Raw genomic sequence first — 22,568 nt, 5'->3', positions numbered from 1 at the left:
CAGGCAGATCACCTGAGCTCAGAGTTCAAGACTAGCCTGGGCAATATGGTGAAAGAAACTCCACCTCTACAAAAAAATACAAAAAATAGCAGAGCATGGTGGCACATGCCTATAGTCCCAGCTACCCAGGAGGCTGAGGTGGGAGGGTAGGTTGAGGCTGCAGTGAGGTGTGATTGCACCACTATGCTCTCCAGCCTGAGCAGCAGAGCAAGACCCTGCCTCCAAAAAAAAAAAAAAAAAGGAAACACAGAACCTCAGATCCCAATCCCGCCAATCTCGCCCAGGATCTACTGAATCACAATTTTACATTTTAACAACAAACTGATGAAGGCTGGCATTTTAGGAATTGACCAAGTGATACACAGTATGAAGTGAAGAGAAGCAGTCTAGAAGTAAGGGGATAGGCTTGGTTTTTGTGTGTGTTTTTTTAACCACTTATGTCTTCCTTTTAATCAAAATTTTATATTTTACATATTTACATATATGCATATATAAGTATATGTATATATACAAATACAATGCATTTTCAGCTATAAATGTATATATACATATAAAGTGTATATATATATGTACAATTCTTTTTTACCTTTAAAAATGTGTGGTGTATATATGTGTATGTTTGTGTATATATAAATATTATGATATATATATTATATATATGTATGTATGTATGTCTGGCTAAGTCCTATAATCTCAGTACTTTGGGAGGCCGAGGCAGGAGGATCACTTGAGGTCAGGAGTTCAAGATTGGCTTGGGCAACACAACAAGACCCTGTCCTTTTATTTTTTAGATGGAGTCTCGCTCTGTCGCCCAGGAGTGCAGTGGTGCAATCTCAGCTTACTGCAACCTCTGCCTCCCAGGTTCAAGCGATTCTCTCCTGCCTCAGCCTCCCGAGTAGCTGGGACTACAGGCATACTACGCCCAGCTAATTTTTGTATTTGTAGTACCATGTTGGCCAGGTTGGTCTCGAGTTCCAGACCTCAAGTGATCTACCACCTCGGCCTCCCAAAATGCTGGGATTACAGGCGTGAGCCACTGCTCCCAGCCTGAAGTAATTTACTTTTATTTCCTTCACTTTAAGCGAATCATGAAATTTCACAGTGATTCCTGGGGTAGGGAGAGAAGGAAGGTGGTGTTTGGAATCATCGGGGATGTGGCCCAGTTGGCCCGCATAGATGCAGGCAGGTGGGGCCTCACTGGGGCAGCTGGAGGAGCAGGTACTGCCCCGCCTCAGGAGCATAAGAGCTGGCACGCGGTATCCCCAGTGGCTTCTGGCTGGCATGGCTCCATCAGGCAAGTCCCCATGGTGGCCAGTGAGGTGGCGGTCAGCTCCGCTGCCTTGGAGTCGCCCTCAGCAGATATCATGGTTGCCTTTTTCTGCTGCCCAGCCTTTTCCACCACAAATCTGGCCCTCTCTGCTTCCTGCTGACCCACCTGTTTGGCTTCCACTGCTTCTGTGAACTCCTTCCCAAAGGTCAGATGTGTCGAGGAGGTGTCATCCAGCATGAGCTAAAATGTGGCTACTGCTCCATAAGGTCATCCTTCACCTGCTTGGAGACCACCTCTCTCTGGGTGATTGCTTCTGCAGCCTCAAAGCGAACCACCACCTGCTTAAGGATGTCTGTAGTGATGGATGGCAGCACAGGCTCATCACAGCCCTCTCCCATGCTGGTGAAGATGCAAGGAAGCTGGCTAGGGACAGGCAGGAAAAGGATGCGCAGTGGGGTATTGACATTCTGTAAATCTTTGCTACTAGTGATGACTGGCACCTTACGTGGTCGAGAATGACAAAGGTAATCAGTTTCTGTATCCATGGGATGAGAAAGTGAGTTCTTTCCGCTACCACAATGTCCTGTACCCCAGAATCAGTCAAAGATGACAGCTCTGTGCCCAGCATCCACATTATACAAGGCAGAGTTCACCATGCCTCCTGCAGCAACTAAGGCCAGGCCAATGGACTCAAACACTTTGGCAGCCATGTTTCCTTCTGCTGGACCCTCTCACACTTGCTTCCACTCTGACCTCCACGTAAATTCCTCAGCCACACATACAAAATATTTTTTTAAAAATTAGCTGGGAATGGTGGTGCACGCCTGTCATCTTAGCTACTCAGGAGACTGAGGAGGGAGGATTGCTTGAGCCCAGGAGTTGGAGGCTGCAGTGAGCTATGATTGGGCCATCGCACTCTGGCCTGCATGACACAGCAGGACCCTGCCCCTAAAATTAAACATTTTTAAACTTTAAATTTTTTTAAATAAAAAATATATAATACATATAATTCTTTTCTCACCTTAATTTTTTTTTTGTCTTTAACACTTCCTTACTGATTCATAAAAAGCTTCCTTGGCCAGGTGCTGTGGCTCACGCCTGTAATCCCAGCACTTTGGGAGGCCAAGGCAGGCAGATCATCTGAGGTCAGGAGTTCGAGACCAGCCTGGCCAACATGGTGAAACCCCGTCTTTACTAAAAATACAAAAAAATTAGCCAGGTGTGGTGGCAGGCATCTGTAATCCCTGCTACGGGAGGCTGAGGCAGGAGAATTGCTTGAACCCAGGAGATGGAGGTTGCAGTGAGCCGAGACCACACCATTGAACCCCAGCCTGGGCAATAAGAACGAAACTCCGTCTCAAAAAAAAAAAAAAAAAAGCTTCCTTTTTCTCAACAGTTTAACGGTATTCTATTGACTGAATAAATAATAATTTATTTTTCAGTCTTCTATGATAGACTAAGTTGTTTACAGATTTACCAATAATCCTGAAGTGAATGACTACAAATGCAAATCACTTTCCATATGTATGAATTTATCTATAGGATTAAATTCCTAGGAATTGAATTAAAGAGTATATTTTAAACATTTAAACATTTCTCTTGTTGCTGTTAAATTTCCCTCTATAGAGGCAGTGCCAATTTATGTTCCCCACTCTAAGATTGTCTTATCAAAAATTTTAATATTTGCCTGGCCAGCGCAGTGGCTCACGCCTGTAATCCCAGAACTTTGGGAGGCCAAGGCAGGTGGATTCCTTGAGGTCAGGAATTCGAGACTAGCCTGGCCAACATGGCGAAACCCGGTCTCTACTAAAAATACAAAAATTAGCTGAGTGTGGTGGCGCACACCTGTAATCTCAGCTACTCAGGAGGCTGAGGCAGGAGAATCACTTGAACCTGGGAGGCAGAGGTTGCAGTGAGCGGAGATTGTGTCCCTGCACTCCAGTCCATGCAACAAAGCAAGATTCCATCTAAAAAAAAAAAAAATTCTTAATCTTAATGAAATCCAAAGTATCAAATCATCTTTCATGGTTACTGTTATTTTTATGTGTGGGTCCTGTTTAAGAAATCTTTGCTTACCCTGATGTCATGGAGATAACTGTTTTCTTCTAGAAGCTTAATTGTATTTAATTCTATGCAGTTTGATTACATGTAGGTTTGTGTATCCACAACCACAGTGAAGATACAGAACAGTTCCATCAACACAAGGATCTCCTCTTGTTCTTTAATAACCACAACTCCCTTTTATCCTTCTCCCATCCCCCAATTCCTAACCCTTGACAGCTACACATTCTTTCTTTATCTCTGATATTTTGTCATTTCAAGTCTGTTTTATAAATGGAATTATAAATATAAAACCTTTAAGGTTGGCCTTTTCACTCAACATAATTTCCTTGAGATCCATTGAAGTTGTGTGTATCAATAGTTTGTTCCTTTTATTGCTGAGTAGTATTCCATGGTATTTATGTACCACAGTTTAACCATTCACTCATTGAAGGACATTTAGAGTATTTCCAGTTTGGGGCTATTATGAACAAAACTGCTATGACCATTCATGTACATGTTTTTATGTGTGTGAATATAAGTTTTCTCTTCTCTGGGATACATGCCCAAGAGTTCAGTTGCTGGGTTATATAGTAATTGCATGTTTAGTTTATAAGAGACTGCCAAACTGTTTTCTAGAGTGGCTGTACTATTTAACATTCTCACCAGTAATATCTGTATGATCTGGTTTCTCTGTATCCTTCAAAGCATTTGGTGATATCACTAGTTTTTATTTTAGCCATTCCAATAGATGTGTAGTAATGTCTCACTGTGATTTTTAATTTGCATTTTTCTAATGTCTATTGATGTTGAATATCTTTTCATGTGTTTATTTGCTATCTGTATATCCTCTTTGGTGAGATGCCTGTTCATGTATTTGCCCATTCTCATTGGATTGTTTCCTTTGTGTGCTTTTTTAATTGCTGGGGTTTGAAAGTTCTTTATATATCCTAGTCCTTTGTGGTTTGCAAATATTTTCTTCCACTCCATAGCTTGTTCTTCCTCTTCTTAATGGGGTCTTTCACAGAACAGAAGTTTTTCATTTTCATGAAATGCAATTTGTCAATTTTTCCTTTTATATATACTTTTTTTTATTTTTATTTTTGTAGAGATAGGTTCTTGCTATGTTGCTCCAAGCTGGTCTTGAACTCCTGGCCTCAAACAATTCTCCCACCTCAGCCTCCCAGTGTGTTGGGATTACAGGTATGATCCACTGCTCCCAGCCTACTAGGTAATATTAAGTATTCACTTTTTTTAATTTTTAATTTTTAATTTTTTTTTTCTTTTTTGAGACAGGGTCTTGTTCTGTTACCCAGACTGGAGTGCAATGGCACGATCTCGGCTCACTGCAACCTCTACCTCCCGGATTCAAGCAATTCTCCTGCTTCAGCCTCCTAAGTAGCTGGGACTACAGGCATGTGCCAACACGCCCGGCTAATATTTTTTTTTTTTTTTTTTTTTCCCGAGACAGAGTCTTGCTCTGTCGCCCAGGCTGGAGTGCAGTGGCGCCATCTTTGCTCACTGCCAGCTCTGCCTCCTGTGTTCATGCCATTCTCCTGCCTCAGCCTCCTGAGTAGCTGGGACCACAGGCGCCCGCCACCATGCCTGGCTAATTTTTTGTATTTTTAGTAGAGATGGGGTTTCACCATGTTAGCCAGGATGGTCTCGATCTCCTGACCTCGTGATCTGCCCGCCTTGGCCTCCCACAGTGCAGGGATTACAGGTGTGAGCCACTGTGACCAGCCTAAAAATGTTTTTAAATTTTTTTATGGGCAGCCCTTCTAGCCAGAGAAGACTTTGAGAGACTCCCAAGTATTCACATTTATTTACACAAATTGTATTTGGTTTGGAATATATCATATTATTGGGATATGCTTTTCATGTCTATAGCCTTAATTATTTTCAAAATGTGGTCTGTGTTTCCTTTCCTTTATTTTTGTTTATATTTATTCCAATAATTTAGAATGTTTGAATTTTTTCTATTGAATGCATTTATAATAACTTTATATATGCCCTAATGATCATTTTCTTTGGATTGATCTAATGACTGTTATAAGAAGGATGCAATTGATAATGGAATCTTTCCTGTTCTTTCCCTTTATTCTTTTTGTCTTCCATCATCTGATTTTATTTTATTTTTTTTTAGAAATCGGATCTTACTGCTTATCGCCTTTTGGCTAAGATCAAGTATGGAGATGGGGTCTTGCTATGTTGCCCAGGCTGGATTTGAACTCCTGGGCTCAAGCAGTCTTCCCACCTCAGCCTCTTGAGTTATTGGCATGTGCCACTGCACCTGGCTGATATTAGACTTATTGTCTTTTGTAGTATTTACACTTTGCTAGAAAAGTATGTAGCTCCCTGTAATAGACAATCCAACTAATACTGGCTTTGAAAATATGGCTTTAATTTTCTCATATAACAAGAATTCTGGAAGTAGGTAGTTCTTGGCAGTTTCCCCTGCTCAACACTGTCATTGAGGACTTACGGTTTTTCTGTATTTCTGCTCTTCCATCCTCAGTATGTTGGCTCTTGACTTCATGCTTTTTCTTCATACATCCAAGATGACTGTTGCAGCTCTGGCCATCACAATAGCATTTAAGACCAGAGGAGGCTGGGTACAGTGGTTCACACCTGTAATCACAGTATTTGGGAGGCTGAGGCAGGAGAATCACTTGAGCCCAGGAGTTTAAGACCAGCCTGGATAGCATAGTGAAACCCTGTCTCTACAAAAAATAATTTAAAAATTAGCTGGCAGGCCGGGTGCAATGGCTCACGCCTAGAATCCCAGCACTTTGGGAGGCGGAGATGGGCGGATCACCTGAGATCGGGAGTTCGAGACCAGCCTGACCAACATGGAGAAACCCCTTCTCTAATAAAAATACAAAATTAGCCAGGCGTGGTGGTACATGTCTGTAATCCCAGCTACTCGGGAGGCTGAGGCAGGAGAATCACTTGAACCCAGGAGGGGAGGTTGCAGTGAGCCGAAATCGTACCACTGCACTCCAGCTTGGGCAACAAGAGAGAGCCTCTGTCTCAAAAAAAAAAAAAATTAGCCAGGCATGGTGGCATGTACCTGAAGTCCCAGCTACTCAGGAGGCTGAGGCAGGAGCATTGCTTGAACCCAGGAGGTTGAGGCTGCAGTGGGCCATGATCAAGCACCACTGCACTCCAGCCTGGGTGACAGAACGAGACCATCTCAAAACAAAAAGGAAAAAGCTGAGAGCAGCACTATTAGTGTTTGCAAAGCAAATACACGTTTACTCTATTGTCTCATTGGACAAAAATATATCATATAGTTATCTCTAGCTGTAGAGGAGGAAAGAAAGTGATTATGTGGTATGCCACTATGGAAATCAGTCTTTTGTTATGTCCTGTAGGAAAGTTTTAAAGTTTTCTTCATATATATCTTCTACAGTTATTTTTATTCTTGGGTGTTTTATTCTTTACTATTTTGAATATATTTTATTGTTACATTTTCTAATTGGTTATATTGCTAATTTTTAAATTAGTTTCTGATTTTTGAGTGTTGATTATTTTGTTCTTTTGTTCATCCATATAAGTAAAGTTTCTTCTTAGTTCTGATGGTAAGTTAGGGTAGTGAGGTAGAAGAGGAAGATGTAGCAACCGATACCCTGGAAGTACTGCTTCTTCCATAGATCTTACTGCATATGCTGCCCCTTTGAACTAGCTTAGCTACCCAGCAAGGCCTGGCACAAATCCAAAAGCACAGCTTGAAGAGAGCAGTGGAGCTAATACCCCTCTAAAGGCAGAAAAGCTATAGTCATTTCCCAGAACAGAAAGATAAGCAAGAAAATTACCACAATTAATAATGTGTTTGGTCTTTTTTTCAGTCTACTCTTAGAAAAAAAATGTGTGCAGCAGCTTTGCAAAACACTCCAAAGAGAAAATGTAATAACAGAATAAACCCCTCCTCTAATACTAGGGTATTAGAGGGTATGGATCTTTTCTAATGGCCAGAGTTTGAAACACAAGGTTTTCAAATAATTAGCTGAGCTTTTGAATCTCCATAGCCCCAGAGCTGATTTTGGGGTAAAGACTAGAGAAACATGAATTGCTGTGTGTAAAAAAATAGAAGGAAATAGGATTTTGTTCCATCAAAGAATGGGGCAGCAAAAAGTAAAAGAGGACGAGAAAAGAAGGAAGATAGTAAAGCTAAGCATCTATGACAAGAGGCTAGAGTCAAAGGAATATAAATGGCTGAGGAAATTTCATTTTTCGTTTTTACTTTTTAAGAATATTTATTTAAATACCATGCATGGGAATGCAGGTATGAATAAAAGAAAATGAAAGTTACAGGTTTTCAAGCCAGTCAAACATCTGATACCTCCATGGTTTTAGGCAAAATTATAAAGGAGGTAAAGTTTGTCATTAACAATCTCCTTCATGCCTTCATGCTTTTTCAGTATCCCTGTCCTCCAGGTAATTAGCCCCTTCATCCTGCCTGAAAGCTCTCAAAATTCTTCCCCTATCTAGACCTTCCCTTTGCAAAGTTTCTTCTTCCTTCTCTTTTCTTAACTATCAAAGCGTCTGCTTAGTAATATTTCAGTATATCACTATATGATTGATTTGAATAATCTGATTTAAGGTATGACTGAAATTTTAACTATCCTCTTAGAGAATTCGTACTTTAAAACTGGTCTCTGTTAATTCATATTTACTAAGAAGAATATCTTTTAATGCTTCTTGCCCTGTCTGTCCTCTGTTGTCTCCTTGTTTCCTTTCTTTCTTTTCTTTTTTTTTTTTTTTTTTTTTTTTGAGACGGAGTCTCGCTCTGTCGCCCAGGCTGGAGTGCAGTGGCGCGATATCGGCTCACTGCAAGCTCCACCTCCCGGGTTCACACCATTCTCTTGACTCAGCCTCCTGAGTAGCTGGGACTACAGGCATCCACCACCATGCCCAGCTAATTTTGTGTATTTTTAGTAGGGATGGGGTTTCGCCATGTTGGCCAGGCTGGTCTCAAACTCCTGACCTCAGGTGATCCACCCACCTCAGCCTCCCAAAGTGCTGGGATTACAGGCGTGAGCCACTGCACCCGGCGAAAATTCTCTACAAAAAATCCAAAAATTATCTGGGTGTGGTGGCCTGCACCTATAGTCCCAGCTCCTCAGGAGGTATCACCTGAGCCCAGGAGGTCGAGGCTGCAGTGAACCATGATCACGCCACTGAATTCCAGCCTGAGCAATAAAGTGAGGCCCCATCTCAAAAAAAAAACAAAAACACTTTCATTGAAATAGGAATAGAGGAGAATGTCTTCAACTTGATAAAGAACATCTACAGAAAGCCTGAAGCTAACAACATACTTAAGGTAAGAAACTGGAAGCTTTCTTGCTAAGATCGGGTATGAGGCCAGAATGTTCCCTTTCACCACTCCTTTTCAATGTTGTACTAGAACTCTTAGCTAATGAAATAAGAAAATAAAAGGAAATAAGTTATATAGATTTGGACAGAAGAAATAAAAACTGTCTTTGTTCACAGAAGACATGATTTTCTATGTAAAAATCCAAATGAATTTACAAAAAAACCTTCTGGAACTAATAAACAATTATAGCAAGATTGCAGGATACAAAGTCAATATAAAAATTTCAATCACTATCCTATATACCAGCTAAATATACCGGCAGTAAACTAGTAGAATGTGAAATTAAAAGCATCGTACCATTTACGTTAGCACCACCAAAAATGAAATACTTAGATATAAATCTAATAAAATATGCATATAATCTATATGAGGGAAAATACAAAACTCTGATGGAAGAAATCAAAGAAATAAATCAAGAGCTATGTATTGTTCATGAATAGGAAGACTTAATATTATATTATTTTTTATTATACTTTAAGTTCTAGGGTACATGTGCACAACGTGCAGATTGTTACATAGGTATACACGTGCCATGTTGGTGTGCTGCACCCATTAACTCATCATTTACATTAGGTATATCTCCTAATGCTATCCCTCCCCCCTCCCCCACCCCACGACACGCCGCGTGTGTGATGTTCCCCTTCTTGTGTCCAAGTGTTCTCATTGTTCAATTCCCACCTATGAGTGAGAACATGCGGTGTTTGGTTTTCTGTCCTTGTGATAGTTTGCTGAGAATGATGGTTTCCAGCTTCATCCATGTCCCTACAAAGAACATGAACTCATCATTTTTTATGGCTGCATAGTATTCCATGGTATATATGTGCCACATTTTCTTAATCCAGTCTATCATTGATGGACATTTGGGTTGGTTCCAAGTCTTTGCTATTGTGAATAGTGCCGTAATAAACATACGTGTGCATGTGTCTTTATAGCAGCATGATTTATAATCCTTTGGGTATATACCCAGTAATGGGATGGCTGGGTCAAATGGTATTTCTAGTTCTAGATCCTTGAGGAATCGTCATACTGAGGAAGATTTAATATTATTAAGATGTCAATTCTTCCTGACTTTATAGATTCAATACATTCCCCGTTAAAATCCCAGCTACTTGATACAGGATTCTGGGAAGATGACAGAGTAGAAGGCACCAGGAATCTGTCTCCCAACCTAACAACAATTGCACTGGCAGAATTTGTCTGATGAAACTATTTTGAAATTCTAGAGTCTACTGAAGGCTTGCACCATCCAGGAGAAGGCTTGGATGCTAAAGTGAGTATAAATTTGGTCAAATTCAGCTCCTGAATACAATAGCAGGTAACCATCCTCCACCCCTGAGCCACTTGGCAGGCAGTTTGTACATGTGTTCCTAGAGCACCTTGCAAACATCTTGTGGGAGCCCAGGTGGGGAAAAAGGTCCCTGTCCTTCAAATATTAGGCATCTAAGCCATGATTGCTGATTACTGCTTCTGATCATAGAGGTGCAGACAAAGAGGTTGGCTGCCATTGTTGTTGCATCTTCCCCAGTTGTTGCAAGCCCCTCCCACTCCAGCTGAAGTGACTTCCAAGGGATTGAAAGGACTGGCATTTAAGTGGTTGATGTCCTTTCTTTCTCCCCTTCATTTTTCTTTTTTTTCTTCTTTTGGGATCCAGACTTGAAAGACTAAGACATTGAAACATAACTATATATATGGGGAAAAGCAGAAAGTGACCATGCATGCACAGGAAAAAACTCAGAAAAGATCTGAGAGGACCTTAAGTTTCTACATCAACTGGTACAAAAACAGACACATAGACCAATGGAACAGAATAGAGAGCCCAGAAATATGGTGGCACACCTGCAACCATCTGATCTTTGACAAAGCTGGCAAAAACAAGCAATGGGGAAAGAACTCCCTATTCAATAAATGGTGCTGGGATAACTGGCTCGCCATATGCAGAGATTGAAACTGGACCCCTTCCTTACATCGTATGCAAAAATCAACTCAAGGTGTATTAAATTCTTAAACATAAAACCCAAAACTATAAAAACTCTGGAAGACAACCTAGGCAATTACCATTCTGGACACAGGAACGGGAAAAGATTTCATGACAAAGACACCAAAAGCAATTGCAACAAAAGCAAAATTTGACAAATAGGTTCTAATTAAATGAAAGAGCTTCTGCACAGCAAAATAAACTGTCAACAGAGTAAACAGGCAACCTACAAAATGGGAGAAAATTTTCCAAACTATCCATCTGGAAAAAAGCCTGATTTCCAGCATATATAAGGAACCTAAACAAATTTGCAAGGAAAAAAAACCATTAAAAAGTGGGCAAAGGACATAAATAGACATTTTTCAAAAGAAGACATACATGTGGCCAATAAGCATATGAGAAAAAACTCAACATCACTGACCACTAGAGAAATGCAAATCAAAACCACAATGAGATACCATCTCACACCAGTCAGAATGGCTATTATTAAAAAGTCAAAAAATAACAGATGCTGGCAAAGTTGCAGAGAAAAAGGAACATGTATATGTTGTTGACGGGAGTGTAAATTAGTTCACCCATTGTGGAAAGCAGTGTGGTGGTTCCTCAAAGACCTAAAAACAGAACTACCATTTGGCCCACCAATCCCATTATCAGATATAGGCCCAAATGAATAGAAATTGTTCTATCATAAAGACACATGCAGGCCGGGTGTGTTGACTCACACCTGTAATCCCAGCACTTTGGGAGGCCGAGGCAGGCAGATCATCTGAGGTCAGGAGTTCAAGACCTGCCTGGCCAACATGGCAAAACCCCATCTCTACTAAAAGTACAAAACATTAGCTGGGTATGGTGGCCGGTGCCTATAATCCCAGCTACTCGGGAGGCTGAGGCATGAGAATCGTTGAACCCGGGAGGCGGAGGTTGCAGTGAGCTGAGTTCACGGCACTGCACTCCAGCCTGGGCAACAAGAGTGAAACTCCATCTCAAAAAAAAAAAAAAAAAGACGCATGCATATGTTCATTGCAACACTATTCACAGTAGCAAAGACACGCAATCAATATAAATGTCCATCAAAGGTAGACTGATAAAGAAAAGGTGGTACATATACACCATGGAATACTGTGCAGCCATAAAAAAGGACAAGATCAGGTCCTTTGCAGGAACATGGATGAAGCTAGAGGCCATTATCCTTAGCAAACACAGGAACAGAAAACCAAATACCACATGTTCTCACTTATAAATGGGAGCTAAGTGATGAGAACACATGGACACATAGAGGGGAACAGACACTGGGGCCTACCAGACGGTGGAGGGTGGGAGGAGGGAGAGGATTAGGACAAATAACTAATGGATACTAGGCTTAACACCTGGGTGATGAAATGATCTGTACAACAAACCTTCATGACACAAGTTTAGCTGTATAACAAACCTGTACATGTACCCCTGAACTTAAAAGTTAAAAAAATTTGCCAGGCATGGTGGCTCACGCCTGTAATCCCAGCACTTTGGGAGGCCAAGGCAGGCAAATCACGAGGTCAGGAGATCGAGACCATCCTGACTAACACGGTGAAACCCCATCTCTACAAAAAATACAAAAAATTAGCCAGGCATGGTGGCATGTGCCTGTAGTCCCAGCTACTTGGGAGGCTGAGGCAGGAGAATCACTTGAACCCAGGAGATGGAGGTTGCAGTGAGCCAAGATCGCGCCACTGCACTCCAATCTAGGCGACAGAGTGAGACTCTGTCTCAAAAAAAAAAAAAAAAAGCTAAAAAAATTCACATCTCAGATGATTCTTGGCACAGAGACTGCCTACCCAAATAAAAATAAATAAACAGTAATAAAAATAGCAAACCTTGGCAGCCAACCCCTTTGTCTGCACCTCTATGATCAGAAGCAGTAATCAGCAGTCATGGCTTAGATGCCTAATATTTGAAGGACAGGGACCTTTTTCCCCACCTGGGCTCCTGCAAGATGTTTGCAAGGTGCTCTAGGAACACATGCACAAACTGCCTGCCAAGTGGCTCAGGGGTGGAGGATGGTTACCTGCTATTGTAGGAAATGGGGAGCATCTTCTTTCCAGAGTTAACCACATTATTAGATCCAACTGTCCAGTTTTCAACAAAAAAAAAAGTTATACAAAGAAACAGAAAAGTTTGGCCTATTCAAAAAATAATAATAATAAAGCAACAGAAATTGTCCCTGAAAAAGACCTGATAGCAAACATACCAAACAAAGACTTTAAAACAACTGTCTTTTCTCACACCTGTAATCCCAGCACTTTGGGAGGCCAAGGCAGGCGGATCACCTGAGGTTGGGAGTTCTAGAGCAGCCTGACCAACGTGGAGAAACCCCATCTCTACTAAAAATACAAAAAATTTGCCAGGCGTGGTGGCACATGCCTGTAATCCCAGCTACTAAGAAGGTTGAGGCAGGAGAATCCCTTGAACCTGGAAGGTGGAGGTTGCGGTGAGCTGAGATCCTACCATTGCACTCCAGCCTGGGCAACAAGAGCGAAACTCCATCTCAAAAATAAATAAATAAATAAATAAATAAAACAACTTTTTTTTTTTTTTTTTTGAGAAAGTCTTTCTCAGTCACCCAGGCTGGAGTGCAGTGATGTGATCTCAGCTCCCCGCAACCTCTGCCTTCCGGGCTCAAATGATTCTTCTAAAACAACTGTCTTAAAGATGCTCAAATCACTAAAGGAAGATGTGGGGAAAAAAATCAAGAAAATAATGTATAAATAAAATGGAAATATTAATCTAAAAACAGCAAACCTAAAAAGAAACCAAAAAGGAATTCTTTTTTTTTTTTTTGAGAGGGAGTCTCACTCTGTCGCCCAGGCTGGAGTGCAGTGGCGTGATCTCGGTTCACTGCAAGCTCCGCCTCCCAGGTTCACGCCATTCTCCTGCCTCAGCCTCCCGAGTAGCTGGGACTACAGGTGCCCGCCACCACGCCCAGCTAATTTTTTGTATTTTTAGTAGAGACGGGGTTTCACCGTGTTAGCCAGGATGATCTTGATCTCCTGACCTCGTGATCCGCCTGCCTCAGCCTCCCAAAGTGCTGGGATTACAGGTATGAGCCACCGCGCCCGGCCGTTTTTTGTTTTTTGTTTTTTTTTTTGAGACGGAGTCTCACTCTGTTGCCCAGGCTGGAGTGCAGTGGCACAATCTCGGCTCACTGCAAACTCTGCCTCCCGGGTTCATGCCATTCTGCTGCCTCAGCCTCCCGAGTAGCTGGGACTACAGGCACCCACCACCATGCCTGGCTAATTTTTTGTATTTTTTTTTAGTAGAGACGGGGTTTCACCATGTTAGCCAGGATGGTCTCAATCTGCTGACCTTGTGATTTGCCTGCCTTGGCCTCCCAAAGTGCTGGGATTACAGGCGTGAACCACCGCACCCAGCCCAAAAAGAAATTCTAAAGCTGAAAGTACAATAACTGAAATAAAAATTTTACTAAGAGGACAGAACAAGACCCTGTCTCAAAAAAAAAAAAAGAAAGAAAGAAAGAAAGAAAAGGCAGGTTTGTGTAGGCAGAAGAAAGAATCAGTGAATGTGAAGAAGGACAATGTGTAGGCAGAAGAAAGAATCAGTGAATGTGAAGAAGGACAATGGAAAGTATTGAGTCTGAGGAAGAGAAAGAATAAAAATTGAAGAAAAGTGAGCCAAAGGGACCTGTGGGACACAATCAAGTGGACAAAAGTGTGTATTATGGTAATTTCAGAAAGAGGAGAGAGAGAGAGTTGGGGCAGAGAGAATATTTGAAGAAATAATGACTGAAAACTTCCCAAATTAAATGAAAGACATGAGTATAAACATCCAAGAAGCTCAAAAAACTCTAAGTAAGATGAACTCAGAGATCCACACTGAGACACATTGTAATTAAACTTTTGGAAACCAAAAACAATGAGGGAATATTTAAAGAAGCAAGAGAAAAGTGACTTATCACATATAAGGGATCCTCAATAAGATTATTAGAAGGTTTCTCATCAGGACCTTTGAAGGTCAGAAGGCTGTGGGCCATTATATTCAAAGTGCTAAAAGGCAGGCAGGGGAACGTCTGTCAACCAAGAATCTTATATTCAGCAAAACTGTCCTTCAAAAGTGAGGCAGAAATTAAGACCTTTCCAGGTAAATAAAAACTGAGGGAGCCTGTTACCACTGGACTTGCCCTGCAAGAAATGCTCAAAGTATCACTAGTGAGACAAAATAAGAAAAACACACTCAAGGGAGTCCTGCAGGATGAAATGATCGGACACTCAACAGTAACTCAAAGCCATATGAACAAATACAGATCTAAATAAAGGTAAATTTATGGTAATTATAAAAGCTAGTGTTATTATAACAATGGTTTGTAACTTCGCTTTTTGTTTTCTACATGCTTTAAAAGACTAACACTTTTTAGTATTATTGTAACTTTGGTTTACAACCCCATATTGTGTTTTCTACACAATTTAAGAGAGTAGTGCATTTAAAAGAATTATTCATTTATGGTCAGGCATGGCGGCTCATGCCTGTAATCCCAGCACTTTGGGAAGCCATGGTGCTTAAGATCAGGAGTTTGAGACCAGCTTGGCCAATGTGGTGAAACCCCATCTCTACTAAAAATACAAAAATTAGGCAGGCGTGGTGGTGGGCACCTGTAATCCCAGCTACTTGGGAGGCTGAGGTGGGAGAATCACTTGAACCCGGGAGGCAGAGGTTGCAGTGAGCCGAGATTGCACCACTGCACTCCAGCCTGGGCGACAGAGTGAGATTCCATTAAAAAAAAAAAAAAAGACTTGTTAGTTTATATTTTGGGGCACACAATCTGTAAAATATAATTTTGTGACATCATCAACCAAAGGGTGGAGACAGAGCTGTAAAGGAGTAGAATTTTTGCATGTTATTGAAGTTAAGCTGGTATAGTTCAAATTAGAGTGTTATAACTCATTATAACTTTCAGAGATTAAAGTATTATGAACATTTGTGTCAGTCTGTTTTGTGTTGCAGTAAAGGAATACCTGAGACTAGGCAATTTATAAAGAAAGAGGTTTATTTTGGCTTATGGTTCTGCAGGCTGTACAAGAAGCATAGTGCCATATCTGTCTATGGTGAGGCCTTAGGAAGGCAAAGGGGGAGCTGGTGTATCACATGGTGAGAGAAGGAGTGAGAGAGGAGGAGGAGCCAGGATTCTTTAAACGACCAAATGAAAAATTCTGGAGAAGAAATGATCTGAGTAAAAAAATTAAATAAACAAAAAAATAAACAACCAGCTCTCATGTAAACTAACTGAGTGAGAACTCACTCATCACCAAGGGAATAGTGCTTGGCCCCACCTGCAACATTGGGGATCACATTTCAGCATGAGACTTGAAGGAGGACACACATCCGAACCATATCAGCATTGATATAAAATCCTCAACAAAATACCAGCAAACTGAATTTAGTAACGTATAAAAAAGGATTATGCACCATGGCCATGTGGTTTTTTTTTTCTGGAATGCAACAATGGTTCCATATATGAAAATCAATCAATGGAATACACCACATTAACAGAATGAATGGAAAAAGCACATGATCATCTTGACTGATGTAGAAAAAGCATTTGACAAACTCCAACACCCTTTCATGATAAAAACACTCAACAAACTAGAAATAGAAGGAAATTACCTCAACATAATAAAAGCTATGTGTGAAAAACCCACAGCAAACACCATACTCAGTGGTGAAAAACTGAAAGCTTTTCCTCCAAGACCAGGTACAAGACAAGTTTACCCACTTTTGCCACTTCTATCAACATAGTACTAAGTTCTAGCTGGTGCAATTAGGCAAGAAAAAGAAATAAAAGGCTTCCAAATCAGAAAGCAAGAAGTTAAATTATCTGTGTTTGCAGATGAATGATTTTATATGTAGAAAACCCTAAGGATTACACACACAACTGTTAGAGCTAATAAATGAATTCAGCAAAGTAGCAGGATACAAAGTCAGCACAAAAATCAGGTGCCTTTCTATACACTAACAATGAAGAAGCTGGGTGTGGTGGCTTACACCTGTAATCCCATCACTTTGGGAGGCTGAGGTGGAAGGTCATTGAGCTCAGGAGTTTGAGACCAGCCTGGGCAACTTAGTGAGACACTGTCTCTACAAAAAATTGAAAAAATTAGGCTAAATACTGCGTGCCTGTAGTCCCAGCTACTCTTGAGGCCGAGGTGTTAGGATTGCTTGAGCCTGGGAGGTGGAGGCTGCAGTGAGCCGTGGTCATGCCACTGCTCTCCGGCCTGGGCTACAGAGCCAAGGCCCTGTCTCAAAAGAAGAAGAAGAAGGAGAAGGAGAATCTAAGAAGGAAATTATAAATACAATTCCATTTACAATAGCATCAAAAAGAATAAAATACTTAGGAAATAACTTACCCAAGGAGGTAAATGATTTGTATAATGAAAACTGCAAAATTTACTCAAATAAGTTAAAGAAGATATAAATAAATGCTCATGGACTGGAAGATGTAATATTGTTAAGATCAATACTGTCCAGAGTGATCTATAGATTCGATGCAATCCCTATGAAAATCCCAATGACATTTTTTGAGAAATAGAAAAACCCATTCTAAAATTCACATGGAATCTCAAGGAACTTTAAATAGCGAAAACAATCTTGAAAAAGACAGACAAAGCTGGAGGACTCACGAGTCCTGATTTCAAAACTTACTACACAGTTGCAGTAATCAACACAGTGTGGTACTGGCATAAAGACAGACATGTAGCCCATGAAATAAAATAGAGAGCTCAGAAATAAACCCTCATATATATGGTCTTTTCAACAAATGGTGCTAGAAAAACTCGACATCCACTTGAAAAAGAATGGAGTTGGATCCTTATCTAACACTGTATACAAAAATTAACTCAACATGGATTAAATACCTAAAACTATAAAATATTTTTAGAAGAAAAATGTAAGGAACATGTTCCACAACATTGGATTTAGCAAGGATTTCTTGGACATGACACCAAAAACACAGGACACAACAAAAAAGTGGAGGCTGAACACGGTAGCTCATGCCTGTAATCCTAACACTTTGACAGGCCGAGGCAGGTGGATCAGTTGAGCCCAGGAATTCGAGACTTGCCTGGGAAACATAGTGAGACCCTGACTCATAAAAAAAAGACGAAGAACAAGAGGAAGAAAAATAAAAAAATAGACAATTTGGACTTGATGAAAATTTAAAATTTTTCTGCCTCAAATGACAATATAAATAGAGTAAAAGGGCAATCCACAGAATGGGAGACTATATTTGCAAGTCATATATCTGATAAAGGGTTAATATCCAGAATCTGTAGAGAAACTTCTTCTTCTTTTTTATTCATCATTGTCTTTATCTTATAGTAGGAAAACTAAGGCATTCATGAAAAATGAAATTATTTGCACAATGCATAATATAGTCAAAGACCTTGACACAGAATCAGTGTCTTAACCATCATTTCTCACCTTTAATCAATAAGCATTATTCCTCTTTAAAGACAATGAAAAATCACTCATGTTAAATATAGTTAAAATAAGCATCATTAATTAAACACTACATCTCTCTAACCTCTTTACATTCATTAACACTCTGGAGTAAAAACAATGATAGTATTTGTTATGCCTTTGTGTTTCTTTAAAATATTAACTAAAATAGATTCCTAATTTGGGAAACATAATAACAAATGCCATTTGGTTTTAAAAAGAATTGTATCTTAATCATCAAGCCAAAGACATAGCAAGAAAACAATGACATGGTCACTTGAAGGTTGTCCCAGTCTACTTTTCACCATCTAATCAGACCCCTTTAAAGGAATTCCAGCAAAAAGTTTAAGAAATTCATGGATCAACTTCCAAAGCACATCAGGGAAAGTGCTAATACAGTGGACAGCAAGAACAAGTATAGCAGCAGACCATCTTATTTAAACTTTTGAGGTAATAAAACAATACAGAACTCAACATCAGAAATCCAAACAACCCAATTCAAAAGTGGGCAAAAGACTTGAGTATACATTCCTCTGAAGAAGATATGTAAATGACCGACAAGCACATGAAAAGATGCACAACATCTCAATCATTAGGGAAATGCAAATCAAAACTACAGTAAGATACAACTTCATATTCATTATGACGGTTATTATATAAAAATGTTGGCAAGGATGTGGGGAAATTGGAACTCTTGTACACTGTTGATGGAATGTAAAATGGTGTAGCCACTGTTTAAATCAGTATGGAAGTTACTCAAAAAATTAAAAATAGAATTACCATATGATCCAGCAATTCCACTTCTGAGTATATACCCAAAATAATTGAAAGAAGGGTCTTGAAGAGACATTTGTACACTGTTGTTCATAGTGGCAGTATTCACAATAGCTAAACCATGGAAGCAACCCAAGTACCCATCAACAGATGAGTGAATATGCAAAATATGATATATACATACAATGGAACATAATTCACTCTTAAAAAGGAAGGAAATTCTGACACATGCTATAATATGAATGAAACTTGAGGACAGTATGCTAAGTGAAATGCACCATTCACTAAAACTGTTTGATTCTGTTTATATGAGATATTTACAGTAGTCAAAATCATAGAGACAGAAAATAGAAAGGTGGTTTCTAGGAGTTGGGGGAAGTGGAGAATGGAGGGTTATTGTTTAACGGGTATAGAGTTTTGAGTTTACAAGATGCAGAGTTATAAATGGATGATGGTGATGGTTGCACAATATTATGAAGATATTTAACACTGAAGTGTACACTTAAAATTGGTTAAGATGGCAAATTTTATGTTGTGTATATTTTACCACAATAAAAAAACTGGAAAAAAATCCAAGCAGGTTATATTGTAGATATAAACAAATTTATCCTAAAGTTTACATGGAGAAGAGACCCAGAATAGCCAACACAACATTGAAGGAGAAGAACAAAGTTAGAAAACTGACACTAGCTGACGTTAAGACTTATTATGAAGCTATAGTGATGAACACAGTGTGGTGTTCGTGAAAAAATAAACAAATAAATCAATGGAACAGATTAGAGAACACAGAAATAGAGCCACATAAACACAGCCAACTGATGTTTGATAAAGAAGCAAAGATAACATAATGGATCAAAGATAATCTTTTCAACAAATAGTGCTGAAATAACTGGACATACACATGCAAAAAAATTGAATCTAGATACAGACATAATACCCTTCACAAAAATTAATTCAAAATTGGCCACAGACCTAAATGTATGCAAAACTATAGGACTCCTAGAAGATAACATAGAAAAAAATCTAAGTGACTGTGGGTATGATGATGTCTTTTTAGACACACCAAAAGCATGATTTATGAAATAAATAATTGAAAAACTGAACTTCATTAGAACCTTCTGCTCTGTGAAAGACACTGTCAAGAGAATAAAAGCAACATGGCCAAACCCCATCTCTACAAAAATACACAAATTAGCTAGGCATGGTGGCATGTCCCACCTGTAGTCCCAGCTATTCCAGAGGCTGAGATGGGAGGATCGCTTGTGCCCAGCAGTTAAAGGCTGCAGTGAGTTATGATGGCACCACTTTACTATAGCCAGGGCAACAGAGCAAGACCTTGTCTTTAAATATATGTATGTATACATGTATATATGTATGTGTGTATATATACGTATATGTATATATATGTTTATATATATTTATTTATATTAAAAGCAAGTCACACACTGGGGGAAAATACTTGCAAAAATATATCTGCTAAAGGACTGTTATTCAAAATATACAAAGAATTGTTGAAACTTCACAATAAAAAAACAAATAACCTAATTTAAAAATGGGCCAAAGATCTTAACAGACACCTCACTAAAGAAGATACACAGACGGCAAAAAATATATTTAAAAATATTTTAAAAATTCATAAAGCAAGTCCTTAGAGACCAACAAAGAGACTTAGACTCCCACACAATAATAATGGGAGACTTTAACATCCCACTGTCAACATTAGACGATCAACGAGACAGAAAGTTAACAAGGATATCCAGGAATTGAACTCAGCTCTGCACCAAGCAGATCTAATAGACATCTACAGAACCCTCCACCCCAAATCAACAGAATATACATTCTTTTCAGCACCACACCACACCTATTCCAAAATTGACCACATACTTGGAAGTAAAGCACTCCTCAGCAAATGTAAAAGAACAGAAATTACAACAAACTGTCTCTCAGACCACAGTGCAATCAAACTAGAACTCAGGATTAAGAAACTCACTCAAAACCGCTCAACTACATGGAAACTGAACAACCTGCTCCTGAATGACTACTGGGTACATAATGAAATGAAGGCAGAAATAAAGATGTTCTTTGAAACCAACGAGTACAAAGACATGACATACCAGAATCTCTGGGACACATTCAAAGCAGTGCGTAGAGGGAAATTTATAGCACTAAATGCCCACAAGAGAAAGCAGGAAAGATCTAAAATTGACACCCTAACATCACATTTAAAAGAACTAGAGAAGCAAGAGCAAACACATTCAAAAGCTAGCAGAAGGCACGAAATAACTAAGATCAGAGCAGAACTGAAGGAAATAGAGACAAAAAAACCCTTCAAAAAATCAATGAATCCAGGAGCTGGTTTTTTGAAAGGATCAACAAAATTGATAGACCACTAGCAAGACTAATAAAGAAGAAAAGAGAGAAGAATCAAATAGATGCAATAAAAAATGATAAAGGGGATATCACCACCGATCCCACAAAAATACAAACTGCAATCAGAGAATACTATAAATACCTCTACACAAATAAACTAGAAAATCTAGAAGAAATGGATAAATTCCTCAACACATACACCGTCCCAAGACTAAACCAGGAAAAAGTTGAATCTCTGAATAGACCAATAACAGGCTCTGAAATTGAGGCAATAATTAATAACTTACCAACCAAAAGAAGTCCAGGACCAGATGAATTCACACCCGAATTCTACCAGAGGTACAAGGAGGAGCTGTTACCATTCCTTCTGAAACTATTCCAATCAATAGTAAAAGAGGGAATCCTCCCTAACTCATTTTATGAGGCCAGCATCATCCTGATAACAAAGTCTGGCAGAGACACAACAAAAAAAAGAGAATTTAAGACCAATATCCCTGATGAACATCAATGCAAAAATCCTCAATAAAATACTGGCAAACCAAATCCAGCAGCACATCAAAAAGCTTATCCACCATGATCAAGTGGGCTTCATCCCTGGGATGCAAGGCTGGTTCAACATACACAAATCAATAAATGTAATCCAGCATATAAACAGAACCAAAGACAAAAACCACATGATTATCTCAATAGATGCAGAAAAGGCCTTTGACAAAATTCAACAACTCTTCATGCTAAAAACTCTCAATAAATTAGGTATTGATGGGACGTATCTCAAAATAATAAGAGCTATCTATGAGAAACACACAGCCAATATCATACTGAATGGGCAAAAACTGGAAGCATTCCCTTTGAAAACTGGCACAAGACAGGGATGCCCTCTCTCACCACTCCTATTCAACATAGTGTTGGAAGTTCTGGCCAGGGCAATCAGGCAGGAGAAGGAAATAAAGGGTATTCAATTAGGAAAAGAGGAAGTCAAATTGTCCCTGTTTGCAGATGACATGACTGTATATCTAGAAAACCCCATTGTCTCAGCCCAAAATCTCCTTAAGCTGATAGGCAACTTCAGCAAAGTCTCAGGATACAAAATCAATGTGCAAAAATCACAAGCATTCTTATACACCAATAAGAGACAAACAGAGAGCCAAATCATGAGTGAACTCCCATTCACAATTGTTTCAAAGAGAATAAAATACCTAGGAATCCAACTTACAAGGGATGTGAAGAACCTCTTCAAGGAGAACTACAAACCACTGCTCAATGAAATACAAGAC

The 22,568-nt window shown here is 39.6% G+C and overlaps 1 pseudogene; it reads right to left on the bottom strand.

Moving 5' to 3' along the window:
• Positions 1 to 1,017: 1,017 nt before the first annotated feature.
• LOC467723 (prohibitin 1-like) lies at positions 1,018 to 2,032 on the bottom strand (annotated as a pseudogene).
• Positions 2,033 to 22,568: the final 20,536 nt, after the last annotated feature.

Source organism: Pan troglodytes, chromosome 16 (assembly GCF_028858775.2).
Source record: "Pan troglodytes isolate AG18354 chromosome 16, NHGRI_mPanTro3-v2.0_pri, whole genome shotgun sequence".
NCBI classification, from domain to species: domain Eukaryota; kingdom Metazoa; phylum Chordata; class Mammalia; order Primates; family Hominidae; genus Pan; species Pan troglodytes.
The sequence above is the reverse complement of the archived record's forward strand: the minus strand, read 5'-3'. Positions and strand labels throughout refer to the sequence as shown.